We start from the raw sequence: 25227 nt of genomic DNA on the forward strand, positions 1-25227 counted from the left end.
TGTTTGGATGGAATGTTCTATATATGTCTGTTAAGTCCATTTGAGTCATAACATCTGTTAGTTCCCTTATTTCTCTGTTAATTTTTTTTGTCTCACAGGCCTGTCCAGTGATGAGAGTGGAGTGTTGAAGTCTTCCACTATTAGTGTGTGGGGTTTAATGTGTAATTTAAGTTTTAGAAGTGTTTCTTTTACATATGAAGGTGCCCTTGTATTTGGGGTATAGATGTTCAGTATTGAGATTTCCTTTTGGATTTTTCCTGTAACTAATATGAAATGTCCTTCTTTGTCTTTTTCAATTGATTTTAGTTTGAAATCAACTTTGTTAGATATTAGGATAGCTATACCAGCTTGTTTCTTAGGTTTATTTGATTGGAAAATTTTTTCCCAACCCTTTACTGTGAGGTGATGCCTGTCTTTGAGGTTGAGGTGTGTTTCTTGTATGCAGCAGAAAGATGGATTCTGTTTTCATATCCAGTCTGCTAGTTTGTGTCTTGTTATAGGTGAGTTGAGTGCATTTATATTAAGAAATTTTAATGACCAGTCTTGGCTAGTTCCTGTTATTTTAGTTTTCATTGTGGGTGATATTGTGTGGTGTGTTTTCCCTTCTTTGGGATTTGCTGTTGTGAGATGATCTATTGTCTGTGTTTTTGTGGATGTCGCCAACTTCCTTGGGATGGAGTTTTCCTTCTAGTACTTTGTGTAGGGCTGGTTTATGGCTTGGTATTGGTTAAATCCGTCTTGCTTGTATGTACACCACATATTTGCTGCATATGCTGAGGCCAGAAAAGGGCACCAGATCTCCTGGAACTGGAGACATGTGTGACATGCCTGCTTGGAACTGAACCGGGGTCCTTTGCAAGAGCAGCAAATGCTCATAATTGTTGAGCCATCTCCCCAGGTCTAGGGTCTTTATGTTTTGAAAGCTGAACTCCCAGATTCAGGTGCCTAAATTTTTGCCCTTTCCTCTGATTTAGGGACAGTGTTCAGCTGTGGTGGGAAGCCCGAGGGAATTAGATTTAGCCCAGGGTTTGCTTCTAACTGACTTGCTTACTCACAACTTCATTTGAAATCCAGACTAGACTGATTCTATAGTTGCTTTAAACTTCTTCCTTGCTCCAGGACTCTGGGCCTCTAGCCCTGCCTTTCTCTAGTCACTAACTCTGGCTAGCGATCTTCATAGACCACCATTTATATAGTGTGCTGGCCTTGAGTACACCATATTAACCTTACCTTTGATTCTTTCTCCTCCTCCCTGTGTGTTGTATCTTCCTTATCTTCATCGCTTCTGTTTTTCAACCCCTAGTCTATTAATGTTGGCTGATTTGTTAATCTGAACTGCCCTGTACTTTTGTGTCAAAGTTTGGCTTAGCAGTCTGTCTCTAGCAGGTGAGAAACTGACATATATGGGTTGTGTGTTTGATTCCTGTTTAATACTTTACTGAGCTGTTTAAGCTTCTAAAAGTTCCGAGGCCCAGTTGGAGTGATGTAAATAGTCATATGCCCATGCAAAACAGAAGGGCATTGTTTTTGTTCATTCATTGTTCTTAGAAAGGTCTCATTGATCATTAGCCCGATGGAGGATAGGAGATGGTGTTTCTCTGTCTGTGCCTTCTTGGCCTTTGGCAGCAGAGGAAAGGATGTGAGTTCTGCCCACAGACTGTCCGCCCTGCAAGGCTGACTGCCAAGGGTCACATGCCTGCTGAGTCAATGCTGCATTCCTTTTCCCCCTTTGTATTTCTCAAGGCTACTGTTGCTGGCCTTTTTGCCGGGTGTCCCTGAGTTATAGCCCTTTCACTTCTTAGAGTGATGAACTCCGAGCATTGTTGAGCAACTGAAGTAATCTTTATGGGGTTTGAATTCCCTTTACCAAGGAAATTAGGCATGCTCTTGATGCCAGGCTGAATGTCTAGAGGTGGCGAGTATTACACTTGTTTTGTAGCCTTGGTCGCGAACTTGTGACTGTAACTAACATGAGATTATGGTCCTCAGTGCTCACAATTTGCTCCTTGGTGTTCCAAACCTACAGAGAGGGAGGGAGGAGGCAGGGAGGGGAGGGAAGGGGAGATGAGTAGTGCCCGAGGCTTGCAGCCCTGACCACTAGCCCTGGAAGAAGGGTCTTCTTCCTCGGGGATGAGCTCATGACAAGTTCTCACACTTAGCTGACCTTGTCCTTCCAGGCCACGTTCCATCTTGTATTTCATTTGTGCTGCTTGCTTTGCCCCTCATTGTAAGATCTCATATACACAAACGTTCAGGTGTCAGTAGGAACTCGGCTGCTTGGAAGGATGATGGCAAGGGATTCAAAAGGAGCTTCTTCTTCATGTTTACTGGCTCGTGTGTTTGTGAAGCCATTTGTAAGAGTTTAGTGGCTGGTTGTCTGATGGAATGAAACTCATTAATGCTTAACTTTTTTACCTCCTAACCTCAGCTCACCTTTATACTATGTTCTAGCAACAAGTGTGGTTTTAGGTGACCCTATTACCCAGAGTTACCCATTTCACTGATGAATGTGGAGAAAAGAGAAATCTGAGGATAGGAAAAACCTCAAACCATTTCGCTTAGTCTTTGTGTCGCCTTTTTCTTTCTGTGCATTTTATATATCCTCTCTTTCTGAGTGGGAAGCACATGAGGTTACTTAAGACTTAGGTTTCAACACTGACCCCTTCGCTTTCCAGCTGTGCCACCTCGAGAGAGTTTGCTGCCCCCTGGTGCTGCAGTTTCCTCTCTGGGATGCAGCCAGACTAACCAGTTACTTACTAGTTACCATACCAGTGACTTACCAGTTACTACAAGCATTGACTAGAGCAAAGGGAGTGTGCACGTGGCACAGTGCACGACTAGTTTGGGCCCCTTTCATTTTCCTGTTGACCATACAAAATATTATTGGCTATAAATCTCTCAGCTGTATCTTTATAATTTATGGAGGGAAGGTAAAAGAGTGAGCCTAAAGTTGTCAGCAAGTGCTGCCAGTTCATCAGCCTAGCTGATGGCAGGTGAGGTGGCAGGAGGTGGAGGATGAAGCTGTTAAGGACAGACGGGCACTGGGGCACGGAAGGCCTCATTGTCATGCTAAGAAACTTGGGTAATGTCCTCTGGAGAATGGGGGCTATTCATTCCAAGCCCCTGTACTGGGTTGTACAGGATGGGATTTGCATTTGATAAGAATTCCTCTGGTGTAGGGCAGGGAGTATATTGGACTGGGGGCGGCACTTTGGGGGAAGTGAAGCCTGTGCAGAGGTGAGGACGGTGATGAGGGCCTGGCGTGAGGGCTGGAGGGATAAAGAGGCGACTAACTGGGAGTCATTTAGGTTCTCTCCATGACAGTGTCTTTGTAAGGGGTCAGAGCGGCCAAGCAAGGATAAACCTCTTAGGTTCTCGTTTTCTTGGGTGTTGCTGTAAAAGATGGGATTTGGGGAAGATGATGAACTCAGTGGGATGGATTCAAGGGGTGTGTGAGAATTAATCTCATTTGTCAGTTTGACAAGATCTAGAATTACCTGAGAGATGAGCATCCGGCTATGCCTATGGGGAATTCTATTCACTACATCCCTTGAGTGGGAAGACCACCCCACTGTGGGTGGCATCTTCCCTGCACACATCCTGGGCTGAATAGAGAAAAGGAGCCACAGAAGGCTTTGGTTGCTGCTTCAGGCTCTGGCTGCCTTCACTTTCCTGACTAGACATACTGTACTGTACTGTACCTTGAACTCTAGGCTAGAATAAACCCTTCATTCCTGAAGTTTCTTTTACCAGGGGATCTTATCATTGCAATAGGTGGAAGGAAAGGAAAAAACAAAAAACAAAACAAAGCAAAACAAGATAGAGATGAATACCAGCAGCCACATTTGATACACGGGCTAGGGGCTTGGTGGAGGTCAGGGCTAGAATCTCAGCCCTGGCGTTCGCCTTAATTGATAGCAGTGTTAGAATCAAGTGAAAGGAACATTTGTCCCTGCTCCGTGAAAGTAATAAATATACAATGTGTCACAAGTGAAGCCTTGCTGGGAATTGTCCAGGAGCTCTCTCCTCCCTCCCACCCGAGTTCTTTCTTTGGTAGAGACGGAACACCACTGCCTCCCTTTTCTCTGTCAATTACCATTGTGCTTTTCTGGTCGACATACAGTTTTGAGATGAGGTAAGATGGAGTTTTGAAGGGTGTTGCATTTTAATGTGATTTTACATAACTCAAAGTTGCATTTTAATGTGGCTCAGCATCTTCTACTGATTCCGGGAGTACTTCCAAGCAGCTATTATTATTAATAATAATAATTTTATCATTAGTATTTAGACAAAAGTTTAGGGAGAATTATTAGCCAAGCGAGGAGGCTGTCTCCATGTGGGAGTCACTGTGAGCTCCCCAGGTCTAGTCCCCTAGCTGGCACTGGTGCTGTCTTGAAGGACTGACACTTTCCCTCACTCAGCGCTCATGTGGCTCTTCGTCATTTCCACATCATTCCCTTGCCCCCTATTTCAGAGGGTTTACCAATCACAGTCTTGATGTTTATATTCTTTTTTTAAAAATTATTTATTTGATGTATATTGGTGTGAGGGTGTTACAGACAGTTGTGAGCTGCCATATGGGTGCTGGGAATTAAACCCAGATCCTCTGGAAGAACAGCCAGTGCTCTTAAACATTGAGCTATCTTTCTGGCTCACTGTTCTAATGTTTTATAGTCTGCATATGAATTTAAAAACATGTTCTTACTAGCATCAAGGTTTTTAGCAGCTGTTCCCTTCCTAGCATTTTCTGTTTGAGTATAGATGGAAAATCCAGCCTCTGTCTGGGCTCCATTTAAACTGTGGCTTCACCTGTTATTCCTTCTTTCCATCTGTTCCCTGCCCTCCCTTTCTTTTCCTTTGCTCCCTGACTCCCCTTGCTCTGCTGTTGACAGAGGTTTCTGTCTCACCAGGTCCCACAGCCATTTAGTTCCAAATAAACACACAGAGGTCTATGTTAATCATAAACTGGTTGGCCTAGATGCTCAGGCTTCTTATTAATTCTTACATCTTGTCTGTGTTAGCCATGTGGCTTGGTACCTTTGTCAGTGAGGCATTCTCATCTTGCTTCCTCTGTGTCTGGGTGACGACTGCAGACTTACCTTTCCTCTTCCCAGAATTATTCTGTTCTCATTGCCCTGTCTCTACTTCCTGCCTGGCCGCCCTGCCTATACTTCCTGCCTGGCCGCCCTGCCTATACTTTCTGCCTGGCTACTGGCCAATCAGCATTTTATTAAAAATAATACCAGTGATAGGATGACCATTGTCCCACAGCACTCTTCCTTTCTTTTTTGGTTCTTTTAAAAATATTTATTAGTGTGTGTTGGGAGGGGTGGCACTGTGTGCATGTTGAAGCCAGAGGATGATGTATGAGAACTGGTTCTCTCCTTCAACCATGTTGACGTCAAGGTTCGGATTCAGGTCATCAAGCTTGGTGGCAAGTGCCTTTACCTGCTGAGAAATCCCTCCAGCCCCTCTTTTTTTTTTTCTTGTGTCTGCTAGGTTAAAAAGTATTTTAGGTCTAATCATCGTTCCCCTTCCAACCCAATTACATCTGATAGGTCTGTATATTATTCTTGCCGTGCAATCAGCCTTCCTTTTCATAGTTACATCCTAATTTTCAGCCATTTTGATTGTTAAGAGGACAGATAGTTTCTGCATCTCAGCTAAATCTGGAAGCTTGCAGCCCCAATTAAGCTTAGTCACCAAACAAATGAATGAGTAAAATGAAGTTAGCTTTGAGTAGGTGACTTAGGGACTCAGGTTTGTGTCTGCTCTATGTAGGTGGAGCAACAGTTAATGTAACTATTTAGATGTAAGCTACAGTTAATACTCGCTGGGAGGCTGAGGCTAGGTAGCCTTGGGTTTAAATCCAAGCTGTGTGAGGTTATTTCTTCCCTGTGAGTCTGCTTTCTGTTTTATCTAGAGCAGTAATATCTATGAGAGCCAAGCTCACTAAAAACACCCCTTCGCTTCGATTTTTGTCTCATCTCGTGTAGAATATCACCTTAAGGTGTGCTACCTTTGTTTATGCTCTGGAGCATTTGTTTAGTGATGCAAAGATGTGTTTGATTAAATAAAACTCACCTCTTGTCAGGAGGCTGTGGCAGCCAGTAGCTGACCAGAAATTGTAGGGAGGAGCCTGGTGGAGAAGGGTTTTTAAGGATGGACGAGGAGAAGCAGGAGGGCTTCTTGCCAGTCGCCAGGAGGTGAGCTTGTGAGCTGCTTGATATTTAGCCTCTCTGGGGAGCAGAATTCTACCTCAACCTTTGAATCTTGAGTTCTTTAGAGGGACAGAGATTTAGATAAGTTCCTTTTGTAGCTTTGAAATAGTCAGTTCCCAAGGGAGCAGAATTTCCTCAGGCTGCGGCTCTTGAGGCAGAGGCCAAACCGCTGCTGGTAGCCAAGGAGTTGCAGTTGCTGACCAGGACAGCCATAGCTTAAAAGGCAGCCACAATTACAAAAGAAAGCAACACATCCCTGATTTTGTGTTTGCAAGACTCAAGGTTTATTGAAACCTTTCTCTGCTAGGAATATTTGAATGCCAGTTTTCTTACCAGCGTGAGCCGTGTACCCTCCGTGCTTGGGAAGCAGCATGGCACTCTCTGCTCTACTGCACGCCGCGTGAGCTGACTCTCAGCGAGGCCACTTTATCACTTAGGAGAGTTACTTAACTCCTTGGGCCCTAATTTCCTTATTTGTGAAATGAAGATGGCAATAACACTTATCTTACGGAGCAGTTGCAGTAAAGACGTTAATGCGTATAAAGCTTGCTGTGCACCCAAGGCACAAAGTACCTGGGTGGGGCAGAGACAATGCCATATGTTCTTTTAGTCTTGTTTTCCTCTTAGAACCACACGGCAGCCATATCTCCCTGGGTCCTTGCAATTAGACCGGCGCTGTGCACCTGTTCTATCTGGGACTGTACATGGAGGTAAGGGAATGAGGGGGGTCATTTATGGGCAGAACGCTGCTGTGTTTGTTATGGAGAATACGTGTTGAGCTGCAGATTCACAGGTGATGGTTAACTGGGTTCCTAAGGAGTCATGTCAAGTGGTTGTATCCGGTAGTGCTGGGATGAGGGTGTATAAAGCAGACATCTAGGTTAATGATGGGGTGGCTGGGGGAGAGAGAAAGTGTGTGAAGAGACCATCCATTGCTTTTGCTATGAGAATTATGATATGTTTAAGAACTGCAATAAAAACCGTTAGAGTTCACTACAACAGAGGAGGAGGTAGGCAGGTTCTCTACGCCTCATGGACACAGTCATAATGTCCTTGAGGACCATCCCTAGTAAGTCACAAAATGCTGCCACTGTGCCGAAGGACACCCCAACCCTAGCTGTGATTTTTTTGCCATTTATTATAAAACTCGGACAAATATGAGAACCTGAGAAAGTCACCACAACCATGACACACTGTACCGTTTGCCTCCTGGACCCCAAAAGGACCACCTCTTCTTCTCCAGGGGCCACTCTTTCTCTTTCCCTAAGTCTGCCAAGGACTCTGATCTATTCCAGCCAGCTCAATGCGAACCCTGCCTCTTAAACCAAACGCTCTATTCAATTGGACAATGAACCACAGCATAAACAAAATTCCCCTAAGGTTTTAATTCTAACATAGTAAGCTATATACAATAAAAATAGTTGTCAGGTATTGTCCAAATAGAAAGGAAAGGTAATAGCCTCCACAGAAGTAAAACTGCATACAAGAAGAACAATTATCAAGTAAGAAATGCGTTCTCAATGTCCAGGCCATATGTGATTGACAGACTTAGGGAGATTTCTCTATTAGCTGTCCTCACCTGAAGAGTCCAACGTTTTGTACCTAGTTTACTTTGTCCCATGATTTGGGAGAACTGTAACTACTTAGTTGTCACCTTCATCAAAGACCAAGAAGGACATACTCTTACCTGAGTAAGCAGGAAGCACATAGCGAGCGACTTCCAAGATTAAGAGAAATGACAGAAACAGCTGGCTGTGGAATAATCCTTCCTTACATTGTGAAAATGTGTTGCTCTCATTGTTAATAAAAAGCTGATTGGCCAATAGGCAGGATTTGGGGACCAGAGAGAATGCTGGGAAGAGGGTGGAGTCAGAGGAGGAAGAAGCAACATGGGAAGTTTATAGATGAGGTAAATGAGCCTGGGGCAGCACATACACTAATAGAAAACAATTAATTTAAATTATAAGAGCTAAAAGGGAGCCTAAGCTTTCACTGAGCATTTATAATTAATATTAAGTCTCTGAGTCATTATTTGGGAACGGCTGCTGGGACACAGAGAAAAGTCTGTCTACACCCCTTCCCCTGATGCAGCATGAATCAATACATGCTTCCCATTCTTGGGAAGAAATTCTCAAATATTGCCTTCTGCAAATGTTCTAGTATTATTTTTCTCTTTTTAAATTTTTAATTATTCACACACTTTTCAGCCTGACACAGTATGATCCTGAATAGGAACGTACTGAGCTGGAGAGATGGCTCAGTGGTTAAGAGCACTGGCTGCTCTTCCGGAGGTCCTCGGAGTCTGTAACTCCGGTTCCGGGGATCTGACACCCTCCCACAGACATGCATACAGGCAAAAACACCAATATACATAAAATAAAAATGAATAGATCATTTTAAAAAATGAAAAAGTACCAAAATAAAATCTAAGAAAAATATAAGCCAAGTATTAAGGCAAATGACATAGAGGTCTAAGCGAGGCCAGCTTCATGTATATATTCAGGTTGATATGTGAAAAAAGAACAACTGAATCCAATGATTGCATCATTGGTCGCATTTCTTGCATGTCACTTCTCCTTGCTCCTATAATGCCTGCTTTAAAGAAAATGTCAGCATGGAAAGATTTCCCAAGTTCTCGTGGAATGATGAATGGCGCAATTCTGCACAGGAGAACAAATAAACTCTGTTTGTTTCCTCCTACGGAGGTGTGGGACACAGGAGGCTTGCTGATTAGAGAACACGTCACTGTTTGGAGCGATTAGGATGGGTAATTTCTGATGATGGACCTGAGTGCTGCCTTGAGCGCGGATGGGGAGGAAGAGCAGCGCCTCGGGGACTGGGGAGTACAGTGGTACAGCGATAACACAGTCGGTCCGCCAGAGACGTGGAAGAGGGGTTCTCGCGGTATCCCCGGTGTCACACTAGTATGAAAAGTTACTTCCTGTTTCTCTTCTCCCCTCCCCCCACGGCAGGCGTCAGGCTCTTCTCTCTCTCTCTCTCAGGCACCATTTCTCCCAGTGCCTGCCTCCCTTGTGGAGGATGGTCCTGGGCATGTGAGGATAATAGTTTCGGGGTCGTGCCTTTGTTATTTTATCTGGAAGAATAGGCGCAATAGTATTAAAATAATGGGAAAGATAGTTTCAAGATTTAAGCCCATTGCCATCAACACAAAAAGGAAAAGTTAGGAAAGATATTTTTTTCTTTTGTGAGTCAGAGTTTTTCTGTGTAGCCAAGTTCTGAAATTAAATTCCTTACCCCTCTGCTTCAGCTTCCTAAGTGCCGGAATTTCAGCTGTGTACTACCATCATGCCCAACAAGAAAACTCTTTTTTAAAAATATTTACTTTTTATTTTATGTGTATGGGTGATTTGCCTGCATGTTTGCCTTTGTACCAAGTACCAGAGGAGGCCAGAACTGGAGTTAGTGATAGTTGTGAGCCTTCATGGGTGCTGGAAACTGAGCCTGGGCCCCCTGGAAGAGCAACAAGTACTCTTAGCTGCTGAGACATCTCTCCAGCCCCTGACAAGATCATTTCTAAGAAAAAAGTACTGAGGCATTTTTGGAGATTGAAGTGCTGATTAATAAAATGGCTAATTAAAGTTATACACCCCTGTTTTGTGTGTGTGCAGAGCTGGGATTAGCAGTGCTTTAGATACTTTTTGTTGTTAACTCAAATTCCTTCCCTAATTCCTTATTTTATCCGACACATTGTTGAGATAATAGGACAGGTTTGCAGAAATACATGCTCTGTAGTATGATCTCCGAACTTTCTGCAAGCATTTAGTTTTTGTTTTATATTATTAAACAAGGCTATTTTCATTTGTAACACAACCTCCATAAATGGGGAAATTCACTTTAAAGGAGAGGTGCTATTGAAGGAAGTAGAAATGCAGGGTATCATTGAGAGTTATATTTGGCTGTGTGAACAAATGATTTAATTTTGACTTTTCTTTTCAAGGCAGCGTTTCTTCACTAAGAGGCAGCAGAGAGGGGAGAATTTCTTTTCTGTGGAACTTAATCTGTAGCCATCTGCTGCTGGATCTCATTATGTTCTTCATGTAATTAGAGTAATTAGGATGAGGCTTGTGCCATATATTGGTCTTGGAAAAGGGGTTGAGCTATTTCGAGGCTTGCTATGAGACACCGGAGATTAATGGCCTAATCTTTTAGGTAAACTGATGGAAGTCGAGAAAAGCATTCAAGCTACAAAAAGAAGGGTGATTGTTTTTGTTATGCAATGCTATATATAGTTATATCTTAATTGTATATAATTAATATTAATATATAATACATATATTAATCATGATGATGGTAACTATGTGTCTTGGCAAATGCATTTCAGTGGCCTAACACCAAAGGTCCCAGAGACAAGGCTGGAGAGGGGAAGAGATGAAAGATGGCAATGGTGGTACAGTGTTCATGGTGGGAACCTGGCCGCAGGCTGGACACCATCCAGATTGGGGAAAAAATGGCAGAAGGAGAAATCACAGGAAATGGCAAAATTAGAGGTGTGCAAAGTTTTCTGGGGAAGGCAGGAAGTGTGTGGTTTTCACGGCGAAGAAGGACAAGATCAGGTCGTGACAACACCTGGGTATACAAGCCTTGTGGGGTCCCCAGGTTAGATTACAAAACGACCCCAAGCTTATCTGGGATGCAAGAACCATTCCACACTGTGGGAGGAGCTTCCCATGAGGACTGACAGTTCTCCCTGCCTCTCTACTCACTTTCCTTCCTTGTGGTTTCCAGTACATGAGTTGTAAACTTCATTGTGAGTTTCAAACCAATGTGCTGCTTGTCTAGCTGACCTTTCTTGCCTCTAAGTCAAACCACTCCTGGCCACCAAATTTGCTTTTTAGTAACTACTCTACTATACTTGTGTCTTTCACTCACATGCTTTTATTGAAGACTCACACTGTCCCAGGTGCCAGACTTTTACTCTGACATTTAGATGACCCGAGAGGAGACCAACACACTTTATCTGCCACGGAGAATGAGATACATTCCCAGCTAGCCTGCTGACCCCTGTCTCTCAAATGCACGACGTCCAGTCTTGCCGCTCTGCGTTTGCCATTGATCTTGCCCTTTGCTCTTGGTTCTCTATGTTCTGTGCTTTTCGTGGCCCAGCTTAGCATCCCTGTTGGGATTGTGCCAACCACTTACTGTCTCTCGCTGTTTTATTTAACAGTCCTTCAGAGTGCAGCCGAGTTGTTGGCAGTAGAATTGGTGGTATTGGTTGAGGCACAGGTCTGTAGAAACAGGAGTCTTGGAGGCCAAGATGGCTGGCCTACTTTGAATGTCAAGTCGCTGTGGCACCAGGTTTTTGGGAACTAAGACAACTCAGTTTAATGAAATGAGTGGGGTCCTTTCTTTTCCCCCCTCTGTTTCATCTTCTGTCAAAGGCCTGGTGTCACCAATTCCAAGGCACCAAATTCCTGACTCAGGCTCTTGAGAGAGAAAGCCATTTTTTGTCGTTTTGTGAGAAATTATCTGAATGTGTTGAATGCCTTTCGCTACTGGGTGGGTGCCCAGGCCTTGTGCACAGAATGGTTAATTCTGGGCTGGCTGTGCCCCACTCTATTCAGATCAGGGCCCATTTATGTGTGCCAGGCCACTGCTGGGCTTGGCATATGTTGGTGAGCAAGAGAGGCCAGGCCTCTCTCTCTGCCTATGACAAGCTCTGCTCCCTGCTGGGAGGGGCAAGTGCCTGGGTGAGAGATGGCTCAGTGTGAGAGGAGCAGAGAGAACATCACCCTGGGATGAGAGACCGGGAGTGAGCAACCACGACAGATGTGCTAAAAATAGAGGGCACTGAAACCCATGTTGCCAGTGGAAGCTCTACCTGGAGCTCTACATGGCTCCTTCCTCTTTACTTCTGTCTTTTATTTACAAATTACATTGCTTATATACTCAATTATTTCTTTAGACATATCACTTTTAAAAGAAAATCAGTGTGTATGCGTGCATGTACATGTGTATTTTTGTGTGTGTGCATGCACAAAGTGTGTGGTGCACTTGTGTAAGTGAGGGAACAACTTTGTGGAGTTGGCTCTTTCCTTCCACCTTTACATGAGTTCTGGGGCTCAAACAGAAGTCACCAGGCTTTACAGCGTCTGTCTTAGTTAGGGTTTCTGTTGCTGCGATAAAACATCATGACCCAAAGCAAGTTGGGGACGAAAGGTTTTATTTCATCTTACAGCTTATATGTGCATCTAGGAAAGTCAGGGCAGGAACTGAAGCAGAGGCCAGTTATAGAGCAATCCTAATTACTGGCTGATCCCCATGGCTTGCTCAGCCTAATTTCTTATAGCACCCAGGACCAGCAGCCCAGGGCTGGCACTGCCCATAGTGAGCTAGGTCCTGCCACATCAAAGCAAGAGCCATCTTGCTGACTTTGGATATATTTCCTTTTTTAAATGATCTATTTATTTTTATGTGTAATTACCTGCACATATGCCTGTGCACCCCGTGTGTTTTATATCCATGAGGAGGTCAGAAGACGGCATCAGATTCTTTGGAACTAGAGTAAGAGATGTTAGATGCCAAGTGTGTGCTGGGAACCAATCCCTGGTACTCTGGAAGAGCTACAAGTATCCTCAAACTGCTGAGCTGTCTCTGCAGCCTCCAGGTGTATTTCTTAATGTTGTATGCCCTCAAATTCATGGGTTTCCCATGGCCTTTAATTCTTGACAATTCATGGTATGAGCTGTTTTAACAGATGTCAATTCTTTATTAAGTGTGCCCATACTTTCCTTCCACAGGGGCCCTCATTCTTTCAAAATGACTGTGGGGCTCTGGGCCACATATCTGAAAGTGTTTTCACTTAGGCTTGTCTCCCAAGTCTTAAGCTGGAATTGCTATGACATCAGTCATAACTAAGTATATGGCTCAACAAGTAGCTATTGAACCGTATTTGCTAATGTACAAAATAGTGATTCAGTTCTTTCTCTCACATATTTTAGCAAGGCAGGAATACATGAACCTAAGTATGCACAGTGTCCTAAATAAGCAGATGAGAAGCACATTAGAAAACAGAAAACAATATGAGAGAGGGTGTCCAAAAGACTGAAAGGAGAGAAAATAGCTGAATATTTTCAGTTTGGATGAATTTAAACTTTTTATTCTAGCAAACATCTTAAAGAGACTGTCTTTCCATGTGAGCATGAGGAACTCAAGTTCAGATCCTAGTATTTAGATGTCACCAAAATCTTTGGTTATTTCTGGCCATATGGGATGCACAGAAATAAACCCCAGGGAGCAAGCCTGACTCCAGCTTTGTTGAGGACATGCTCCACAGCAAAACCCCAGAGTTCTTCTTTTCTGTTTATGGCCTTGGAAGTTGCCGAGTGTTCATCTTTGTGTACATTATAACTTTAGGTGACTCTGATTAAACATCTTGAATAGATCTAAATATGATATTGGAAATACGTTAGCTTAGACATAACCATTCTTTGACAATACCAAACTTGCTAATCTTAAGGGTAGGAAGGCTTAGAGTTATTCAGTATCCTCTGTCATTACCAGGTTTTCCTTTTTAATAACTGTAAATTTACCTGTTGACTCGTCACTCCTACACACCCCCTAGTTCGGGTCTTGTTTTTAGCCTGCTTGGTTTCTAACCTTTTCTTCAACCCGGTGCCATCTCCATCCTTCTCACAGGCTCTAAATCCTGCCACTCCTCTCAGTTTTGATATTTAATGTAGTGCCATTTGTGCCCTGATTTGTTGCTTCATGGTCTTTATTGTCCTCCACCTAGAGAGTTAAGCTTCTTGGGTAGAAGGGCCACAACCCATATTTGTTTCTTATCTTGAGTGCTGGCTTGAAGCTTCAGAGTAAGTACTGAAAACGTATCCATTAGTAGGGTAGGAGCCATTGCTGTTTGCATTATGTGCTGGGATGATTTTTTTCTTTGTTTCATCCTTTATGTAACTGTGTCTCCATGACTCCTGCAGCAAGAGAAGCAGGCAGTGGGTGGATGCGCTGTTCACATCTCCAAACAAGCAAAAGCCAAGCGCATTTGCCCTATTTTTAGAAAACTTGATGGTGTTAATTTTTCAAGTGTCACTTAAAAATAGGTATTCTTTTTAATGCAGTGGCCTAAGCTGGAGAAGAAGGAGCACCACAGGCTTGACATCCATAGTCATTGCTGCCCCCATGGCTGACGGGATGGAGAAGTCATTTCTGTGTGTCACGTCACTTTCTTTGGTTGTGAACATCTTCTCATATTAGGGCAGCCTGTTGACGTGCCCACAGATGGAGTCCCTTGGTTACAGATGTTAGTTCTGTGCTGCATGTATGTGCTTGAAAGAGAGCTAGCGTTCCTGCCTGGCTGCGCACTTTGTGTTTATTCAGTGGTAGGGCTGTTGTCACACACGGTCCTTCTCTGTAGACTTGGGGGAGGCTGGGGCTTCTGTTCCTGTGTTACTTCTCTGGCAGGTCTGATTCCCTGAGGACCTAAAGCAGGCAGCAGAGGATAGGGAGGAAGGGAGGGAGGAAAGGAGGGAGGGAGGGAGGAAGGAAGGGGCAGAAACTCGAGAGGTTTCAGGCACACAGCAATCTTACTCTTTTTTTCTTTACCAGCTTTCCCATTCATTCATTGGTTTTCCCCAGGCCTGGAGAACACCTAACCTATTTCATAGAAGTAGGTTGTGAGCCCCTCTTAGAGGATAACCTGTGAAATATATATTTTTTGCATATTAAACTATATAATACTTCATTTTTTTTAAAAAAAATCTTTAATGGCCCTTTACAAATAATTTTCATTTTGTGCCATTCAGTGTGCAAATCGACCTGGTTGCGGTCCCTTCGCACTTTCTGGCTAAGAAGGTTTCCTAGAACAAAATCAATCCCACACTTCCCCGTGACCCTGAAAATAGCCTGGAATTCTCCCCATGTCAGGGTAAGGGTGTTGTAGTGTGTCCTTGCACGACTAGAAGAGAATATTCAGTGAGCTTCTCTGCCTGACCTGTGACCCTGCTTGCCAGTGCACAGAAGAAAGAAAAGAGAAGCTTTCCTACACAGAGCAAAGAGACAGCTCTGATCTTCACTGCATCTCACTCACCTGTCTATTGGAGGTGTTTCCGAGGAGCAGGCATACAGGATGCCGTGGGGAAGAACGCCGGGCAGGAGGGGGTTCTGGGAGAGAGTCTTTAAAGCCACCATCCACTGCGACGGAAAAAGCAAGTAAAGACTGAAGAGCCAGGTGTTAAGTGAGTGGTTACTTGTCACTGGACACCGGCACAGAGACAGCGCATGTGTCGGAGAGTGGTTGGTGGTGGAAGCTGGAGGCAGCTTTGCTGAGGAGACCTTATATTTAGTGTGAAGTCTGATTTGGGGATTCGCAATGGGCAAATAAGCCTGGAAAGTGAAGTGCCTTGTTTTGGAGAATGAATTTGCCGATGCAGGAGATTCTTATGAAGCTGTATTTAAAGGTTCCCAGAGAATATGTAGGAAGCCAAGAGAAAAGGTTTCATATAGATGATGCTGTTGACCATGGCTTTGATGAAGTTTTTCTTTCTCTTTTTTTTCTCTCTTTCAGGTGACAAGGGAAATATTTGGGCATTTACGTGAAAGACTTATATGTATTCATTTGTATTTTAGTTTAATATTTTTGGTATTCTTGATGATTGTTTATTACTTATTTCTGTATGTTTAGGAGCCTTTTAGAGTGTTTCTTATTGTGAATCTAACAGCGTGGCTAAGCATGAGCCTGTCCCCAATGTCTCAAGTCAGGAGCGGAAAGTAGTCTTCCCGTTGTGTTGCTAACCTCTCTCTTTATTAGCTTATCTCCGAGGTAGGATTACAGAAGCCAGTGGGTGTAGCTGTCTCTTCTAAATGTGGCACTGTGTTACCCGTTCCTGTGCGGGCAGAGTTCTGTGTGTTCCAGAGACATCCTGGGAACAGAAAATAGACAAAAGGAAAGGGAACTTGATTGATGTGGTTAGCTTCACAAGCGTTCAGTTTATGAAGGGATGGGGTGGGTGTGAGGGCTAGGAAATGATGCCTAGATTTTTGCTCAAGTAGTATTTATTTTGAGATGGAGTCTCACTTTGTGGCCTTGAATGCTCTTAGAACACTGTATCTAGAATGGTATGGCCTCAAACTCATAGAAATCTCCTGGTCTCTGCCTCTCCAGTGCTAAGGTTTGTGGCCTGTGCCATCATATTTGGTGACCTTGACTTTTTTTTTCGTTTATTTATTTATTAAACATTTCTGTCTCTTCCCCGCCACCGCCTCCCATTTCCCTCCCCCTCCCCCAATCAAGTCCCCCTCCCTCGTCAGCCCAAAGAGCTATCAGGGTTCCCTGCCCTGTGGGAAGTCCAAGGACCACCCACCTCTATCCAAATCTAGTAAGGTGAGCATCCAGACTGCCTAGGTTCCCACAAAGCCAGTACGTGCAGTAGGATCAAAAACCCATTGCCATTGTTCTTGAGTTCTCAGTATTCCTCATTGTCTGCTATGTTCAGCGAGTCCGGTTTTATCCCAGGCTTTTTCAGACCCAGGCCAGCTGGCCTTGGTGAGTTCCCGATAGATCATCCCCATTGGAAATGGATGGAGATAGAAAACACTATCTTGAGTGAGGTAAGCCAGACCCAAAAAGAGGAACATGGGATGTACTCACTCATATTTGGTTTCTAGCCATAAACAAAGGACATTGAGCCTATAATTCTTGATCCTAGAGAAGCTAAATAAGAAGGTGAATCTAAAGAAAAACATATAGTCATCCTCCTGAATATTAACCTTTATCAGGCGATGAAAGGAGACAGAGACAGAGACCCACATTGGAGCACCGGACAGAAATCTCAAGGTCCAAATCAGGAGCAGAAGGAGAGAGCATGGAACTCAGGACCGTGAGGGGTGCACCCACACACTGAGACCTTGACTCTTTAATGTAATTCTGACCCCTTAGCAGATCCTCTGCCTGATTTTTTCTCTGTTTATCTATTATTTTTTGTTTAAATATATAACTCTTTAATGTGCTTTATTTTTAAAAAGGGATGTGTGTTTGTGTGTGTGTGCATTTGTGTGTGGGTGTATTTGTGTATGTGTATGGGCCCATGTATATGGATGCCCGTAGAGGCAGAAAAGGAGTCAGATCCCCTGAACTAGGGTGGGTCACAGACAGTTATAAGCTGCCTGGCATAGGTGCTGGGACCTGAACTAGGTCCTCTGCAAGAACAGTGCATGTTCTTAACCACTGAGCCATCTCTCCAACTGCAGAGAACAGACCGACCTGTCTGCCACCTCCTCACAGGCAGTCTGTCTTCCAGATGACAGCAGGGGACACCTACCATCTCATCCATCATCAGCCATGAGACTTTCTTCATGCCGCCTTTGCGCTAACCTCAGCTTGTCAGTCCTTGTATCCGCCGCTGTGGAAAGATGCAATCTGAGCTGAGAGTTGTTGCTTTAATGCTGCTGCCTGGGAAGCCCCTTGCTAAATGCTTGGTAACAAAACCAGAAAGGTTAAGTGCCTTTTGGAAAACTTTACGTCATTCTGATTTTTAGCCCGTGTACAGTTATAATTAGCCAAACAACTGAGGCTTGCGAGAGAGATGTGCTGTAGGGAGAGTCAGGCCTTCTGACACCTCTCCTCTGCCACAAAATGGCCATGTGACCTCAGACTAAAAAACAGCAGCAGCCTCTCTGTGCTCTTTCCTCACGTGTGAAACAGATATTCGCAGTATTTACATCTGAGAAGGTCACAGTACATCACAGTGCTCAGCAGAGGCATGCATAGCCCTTAATTTAACTCAGTAGTTGATGGGATCATATGATGTGTAAGATTAGGTGGAATAAGGCATCTCTAGCCTTGTCTGTAAGCGGTTTACGGTTTAGCAGTTGAGACTTGACTCATTTATAGTCTTGCTATTCTGTCTGAGAAACATTATTAGTTTCATTTGTGCCTCAGGCTTTAATTTAGAGATCAGCGTGCTAGTTACAGGATTCTGTGGCAAGAATGACAGAAAAACAGTGTATCAGCCCATGCCTGGACCACGCATAGGCGACGGAAGAGTCATCTGCTTTGACAGCAGCCTTGGCTGATGGAGTGAGTACAGCCAGGGTCAGTCTCGGAAACAGGACTTGGGAGGAAAGCCTCCAAGGTTATGAAAAGAACACAGGGATCAGAGCAAAGTTAACAGGCGCAGATGGTGTCAGGCAAACTGATGGACTGGTGGGCGTGTGGTGAGGACAGATTCACCAAGTAGGAACACAGCTAACTCATCTGGATTTTGTTTTATTCACTTTGCATTTGTGTAAGAAGGGAGACAGCCTTCCTGTGCCCTTGGTTAGGTAGGATCACCCGTGGGTCACTGTGTTCCTCCCCTTAATCTTTCTGTCTGCTCTTTGCTGAACACCACAAGTGTCTCCACTCCTCAGACTTCAACCACCCTGTCCTTTTATATTTCTGAAATAACATTTGTGCTGCTATTGCATAAATAGGATTTGACAGATGCATCCCCCACTTTTGTGGTGTGGATGTGTGTGCTTGCATGCTTTTGCATGTGTGTTTGTGTATGCATGTGTGCAGGTGTGCCAAAGGGATCTAGCTTGCTTTGGGAATCCCCTATCTGATGCCTTCTGAAGCTGGAATTACAGAAGGCCAACACACCCAGGTCACTGAGGATTGAAACTCCAGTCCGCTTTAACTATTGAGCTACCTCCCCAGCTTGAGTAGATATATTCTTAATTGCAACCACTTTTTGTAGGAGTTGTAGAAGATTCCGAAGAAGAACAGGGTCTGCCCTTACTATTTAGCTCTTGGAGAGCACCTGAATGCCACTTCGGACATATCTGTCCTCTGAAAGATAATATTTAGAAAATGGTTGGATTTTTCAGTGGACTGACTAGTTACATGTAGAAGACAATAGCTCCACAGTTATTTATGATCTCTGGTAATTTAGAACCATTTGTGTTAAAAAATTATAATCACTTCTGCAGGACAGCATTTTGAGAAACCCTGTTCTTAATAAGATTACCACGATTACTGACCTTGAATCATTTATTTGCCTAAAAAGTAGTAAAATAGAGATAGGAGAAATGAGAGCCCTTTATTATGTGGTCAGAAGGTTTTTTTTTTCCTCCTTTACTGTTTCTTCTTTACGTGTGTGTGTGTGTGCGCGTGCTCATGTGTACACTTCCTTTTCAGCTCTTCAACTTAGGTAACAAGTGGAGTCCCATCAAATCTCTGTAGCATCCTTTAATGTAACTCATTTTAGGACTTGAGTATGACCCAGTTCTCTGGTATGAGGAGGGCTGTAAACAGTCTTTCTGCTTTGGTTTCCCAGCAGCCCAGACTCAATAATCACACAGAAACTAAATATATATAATATAAATCATTGCTCAGCCAATGGCTCAGGCATATTTCTAGCTAGCTCTTACATCTTAAACAATCCATTTCTATCATTTAATATTTTTACCACAAGGCTCATGGTTTGTAACCTCTTGTTTCTTGGGCGGATACATGGCGTCTGCCTGACTCTGCCTTCTTTCTCTCTTAGTTTAGTTTTCCTGCCTGGATGTATTCTTCCCTTCCATAGGCCAAAGCATGTTCTTTATTAACCAATGGGAATCATAGTCACAGCATACAGAGGGAATCCCACATCAGAGGGACAGCTGTATCCCCTACAGTTGTATGTTAGGACCTATGTATGTGCACACTCTTCTGATAAGGTATTTGTTCTAGAATTTAATCAGATTCTCAAATGGCTGTGTCACTAGGAAAAGGATTTAAGGGATTGTGTGTTAAGATGTTGCTGTGTCTCTCTGTAGTTGTTGTCAACTCTGAAAGGGCACATATACGGGCACAGTATACCAGGACTTCGTAAAAATTGAAAATTATGAGAAATTTGGTTTATTGGTTAGGAACATGTCAAGGGGAATTGTCAGGCATATGAGATTTCAATTGAGACTGTATTGATAGATTTGGTCACATGAGTTCAAAACACCAAAATGATGATGTTTTGCTCTCCTCTACAAAGTCTCAGACACTGGACAAGATGTTCAGGTGAAATAGTCTGAAGAGTAATCTATATAGATCACTTATACCCATATGATCAGGGTCTGCCCAATAATCAAACACAGTTATAAATATGAAATGCCTCAGCTTTTCCCTGCATGTCTTCTCTTTCCTCTGCCTGTTTTTCTGCAAGAAATCTCTCCTATCCTCTCCTCTCCTCTCCCTTCCCCTCTCCTTCCCTCCCTTTCTCTCTCTCTCCCTTTCCCTTCCCCTCCCTCTTCCTCTCTCTGTTCTATCTTAAGCCAGTGTTCTCATTATGTCCTAAACTTGTGACAGTCTGTCTGTCTGTCTATCTCTATCTCTCTCAGTGTGTGTCTGATGTTAAGCAAGTGTTCTCATTCTCTTCTCTGCTTGTGATGTACCGGCAAGGCTTTCCTGGCCCTCCCTCCTTCCTTCATTAGCTTTTCCCATTCTCCAGCCCCTCTCAGCCCTGCTGTCAGTGTAGTTGTGGAGTTGTATGTTAACCATAAAGCATTATGACTAGTCCATCCATGCCGATAATGACCCATTCAGTTTAGTTAAGTTTGTTCTTCTGTCTAAAGTTCTACCAGCTCATTTGCAAACCTGGAGTGGAGTGGTACTCCATGACCATCACTTCCTAGATTAATTCATGTATCGAATGCTGCAGATGAGTCAAGGAGGATGTGAAGGGAAGGGCTTGTCTGATGAGCAGGTCCTGCAGAAGGTAGGGTGGAAGGTGGGGCGGTTGTCATGCTTTTAGAAAATCCTATAGAAGGTTGAAGTAATTGACATCCCAAGGAACTTTCTGGCTTCAATATTTTAAGAGTTAAAAAGCATTGCTTTGACAAAGGCCAGTACATACAAAAGGCTTCTCTGCATGGTTGAGTTCATAGGGTGGTTACCCATTGGGCTTGGCAGAGCCCATCATACAACTGTAATTAGTCAATTATAGTCAATATCAATTAAGGGGTATTAATTAAAACTAGTTTCCCCCAAGGAAAAACTATTGATTCTGTCTCCCTATGAAACAGTGACACTTTTATATGTGCATATAAGTATATGCACATATATGTAAATACAAATACATATCTATAAATACAAATACAATTTTTACTCCAGACAAAAGGAAGACAAAAACAATGTTTTTGGAATGTGTCTGCTAGTTGCGACCCAGTGCTTTGGGGGTCGCATGGTCTGTCCTTTACAGTGCTCTGTAACTGTACACACCCATTACAGTGCTTTTCTTTTCATCCTTATTTTATACAGTGTACCTGGCCCGCTGCCTTGTGCCCATGAGTCTCCCGTTTACCTGTGAATGTAGTGCTCTCTAGCGCTGCAGCTCAGCCCTCAGCAGAAGGAAGGGACTGCACGATCCAAATGAACAGCAGGAAATCAGACCCTCCCTGCCCGCCTGACCTTTGGCGCGGATTCAGTGACCTCTGCATTGAGAGACAATTCACTGCAGAACAGGAAGTCAGATGATGAGGAACATGTAGTCCGCTGGTCCTCCTAGCATGCGTGTGTGTCTAAGCAAACCTGGGAGCTTGTGCAAGATACACAGTCATCTTTGCGTGTTACCTCCTCATATTCTAATTTTGGTGTGTAGTAAAGTCCTTGAAAACAGGTGCTCCCTTGATGCCAGTGACTGTGGTTCAGGGACCACATTCCCATGGTCGCCAAACCCAGGGATTCCCAGCAGGATGACCTGGCAGAGGCCCCGAACCTCGGTGCTGCAGCCCTAAGGGTTGAAGACCCTTTAAGGGCTAGCTTTCAGACTTCATGAAAAATTAGCTTAAGCATATAAGTTGGTTTTATAACTTTTTATGTTTGCTCTCCTCCCTTTCCTGTGTTTCTCCCCTCTTCAGATACTCATCTGTCCAGCCAGCTCCCCTTTCTCCCCGCTAGTGTGGGTGTGCTGACACAACCCTGGCTGTTAACCTTTGTAACCATCTCTTAAATAGCTCCATGACCGCAGTGGCCAATGTGCTTGTGATTTCCAGACCTTGTTTACTAGGATTTCTGGGTACTTACTGGAAGGTTTTATGTGTCTATCTGTAGAACCTCTAGCATCTAACATCAAACCCCAAGTCATTTTCTCCACATCCCCCTTTAGCTGTGTGTCTTACTTCAATAAGTGGACTCTCCAATAATCTACAGAGAGTACTTGACAATCAGAGTCTGGTTATTTATTTATTGAGATGGGGTTTTACTATGTAGTCTAGGCTGGTTTGGGACTCATTATGTATACCAAGCCAACCTCATACTCACAGAGAGCCTAGTGTCTCCACCTTCTGGGTGCTAGAACTAAGGGCGTGAGCTAGCATCTCTGTCCAGAATAATTGATTTCAGTGCCTTTCTTTCCTTTCTATACAGCAACTGTTTTCATTTATAGTCATGTTATAAATCAGTAATGGCAAAGAAAGAATGTTTTTCATGCTGAAATATAGTAATGTCAGGAAGAAAATACGCATATTGTAATACAAAATGAAAACTTAAATACAGTGTGTAATACTTGATGTCAAGAGCTAGGGGTGGGGAGGGTTCCTAGGAAGACACTTTTCAAAGAGTGAAGTGTAAAGCGATTTGTCACATGAGGACAGAGGGGAGACCAGTCAAGTTGTCTTTCTTCCTGTTGGTGCTCATTTTGAAGTAACTCTTCAGGCCAGGCATGTACACATGGGTTGGAAACAGGAAGGGCTTAGACTTGACGTGGACTTGGTCCTTTCTAGTAAGTAAGTGCCAGGGATCAGGGCACATAATTACACACAGCAAATGCAATCTTTCAAAATTAAATTTCATGTGGGGTTTAATGTTTATCAAGAGACCATAATGAGAATATACTGATGCCACATTTACATATGTAATAAGTTATTGGAACTTAATGGTGACCAACTGTGGCATCTTCTCAGAGGTGAGTTTGCCTTTTTCTGATATCGTTTAGGACTGCTAATTCGTGGTGACAATAAGAAGAAAAGAGTATTATTTGATGTTAAATATTATTTCAAGTGGATCACCAACAGCACATCTGTAGTTGTCTGGAATCCCCAGGATCTAGTTTGACCTTGGAAGCTAAGCATGGTCGAGACTGATCAGTACTTGGATGGGAGTCCTGTTCCCTCACCTTTCACGGGGTCCTACCTTTACCTCGGGCCCGGAGCCTTCGAGTCATTTTGAAAACTTATTTTGTTCTTTATTTTTGGAGTGTATTTTCATGTTCAAGTTTTAATTTTTCATTGTTTATTTCCTTTTTTTAAAATTTATTTATTTATTAAAGATTTCTGTCTCTTCCCCGTTGCCGCCTCCCATTTCCATCCCCTTCCCCCAATCAAGTCCCCCTCCCTCATCAGCCCAAAGACTGATCAGGGTTCCCTGCCCTGTGGGAAGTCCAAGGACCACCCACCTCCATCCAGGTGAGCATCCAAATTGCCTAGGCTCCCACAAAGCCAGTATATGCAATAGGATCAAAAACCCATTGCCATTGTTCTTGAGTTCTCAGTAGTCCTCATTGTCTGCTATGTTCAGCAAGTCTGGTTTTATCCCATGTTTTTTCAGACCCAGGCCAGCTGGCCTTGGTGAGTTTCTGATAGAACATCCCCATTGTCTCAGTGTGTGGGTGGACCCCTCGCGGTCCTGAGTTCCTTGCTCGTGCTCTCTCTCCTTCTGCTCCTGATTTGGACCTTGAGATTTCTGTCCGGTGCTCCAATGTGGGTCTCTGTCTCTGTCTCCTTTCATCACCTGATGAAGGTTAATATCCAGGAGGATGACTATATGTTTTTCTTTGGGTTCACCTTCTTATTTAGCTTCTCTAGGATTGCGAATTATAGGCTCAGTGTCCTTTATTTATGGCTAGAAACCAAATATGAGTGAGTACATCCCATGTTCCTCTTTTTGGGTCTGGCTTACCTCACTCAGGATAGTGTTTTCTATTTCCATCCATTTGCATGCAAAGTTCAAGAAGTCATTGCTTTTTACTGATGAATAGTACTCTAATATGTATGTATTCCATACTTTCTTCATCCATTCTTCCATTGAAGGGCATCTGGGTTGTTTCCAGGTTCTGGCTATTACAAACAATGCTGCTATGAACATAGTAGAGCATATGCTTTTGTTGTATGATAAGGCCTCTCTTGGGTATATTCCCAAGAGTGGTATTGCTGGGTCCAGGGGTAGGTTGATCCCGAATTTCCTGAGAAACCGCCACACTGCTTTCCAAAGTGATTGCACAAGTTTGCATTCCCACCAGCAATGGATGAGTGTACCCCTTTCTCCACAACCTATCCAGCAAAGGCTATCATTGGTGTTTTTTATTTTAGCCATTCTGACAGGTGTAAGATGGTATTTTAAAGTTGTCTTGATTTGCATTTCCCTGATCGCTAGGGAAGTTGAGCATGACCTTAAGTGTCTTTTGGCCATTTGAACTTCTTCTGTTGAGAGTTCTCTGTTCAGCTCAGTGCCCCCATTTTATAATTGGGTTGATTAGCCTTTTACGGTCTAGTTTCTTGAGTTCTTTACATATTTTGGAGGTCAGACCTTTGTCAGTTGCGGGGTTGGTGAAGATCTTCTCCCAGTCAGTGGGTTGCCTTTCTGTCTTAGTGACAGTGTCCTTTGCTTTACAGAAGCTTCTCAGTCTCAGGAGGTCCCATTTATTCAATGAGGCCCTTAATGTCTGTGCTGCTGGGATTATACGTAGGAAGTGGTCTCCTATGCCCACGTGTTGTAGAGTACTTCTCACTTTCTCTTCTATCAGGTTCAGTGTGTTCAGACTGATATTGAGGTCTTTAATCCACTTGGACTTGAGTTTTGTGCATGGTGATAGATATGGATCTATTTTAATTCTTCCACAGATTGACATCCAGTTTTGCCAGCACAATTTGTTGAAGATGCTCTCTTTTTTCAATTTTAGCTCCTTTATCGAAAATCAGGTGTTCATAGGTTTGTGGGTTAAAGTCAGGGTCTTCTATTCGATTCCTTTGGTCGACTTCTCTGTTTTTATGGCAATACCAAGCTGTTTTCAATACTGTAGCTCTG

The 25227-nt window shown here is 43.5% G+C and overlaps 1 protein-coding gene across 2 annotated transcripts in view; it reads left to right on the forward strand.

Annotated features, from left to right (window-relative positions):
- The window catches only part of Igsf11 (immunoglobulin superfamily member 11), a 135132-nt gene that overhangs the window by 50594 nt on the left and 59311 nt on the right, over positions 1-25227 (forward strand). The window contains exon 1 of one of the 2 annotated variants that reach the window (XM_075962632.1): positions 20804-20923. The exons of the other annotated variant lie outside the window; for it this stretch is intronic. The gene's annotated coding sequence lies outside the window, so the exon portion shown is untranslated. Of the gene's footprint in view, positions 1-20803; positions 20924-25227 lie in introns of those variants that run through there. 2 annotated transcript variants of the gene reach the window in all.

Source organism: Microtus pennsylvanicus, chromosome 1, assembly GCF_037038515.1.
Source record: "Microtus pennsylvanicus isolate mMicPen1 chromosome 1, mMicPen1.hap1, whole genome shotgun sequence".
Taxonomy (NCBI): Eukaryota; Metazoa; Chordata; class Mammalia; order Rodentia; family Cricetidae; genus Microtus; species Microtus pennsylvanicus.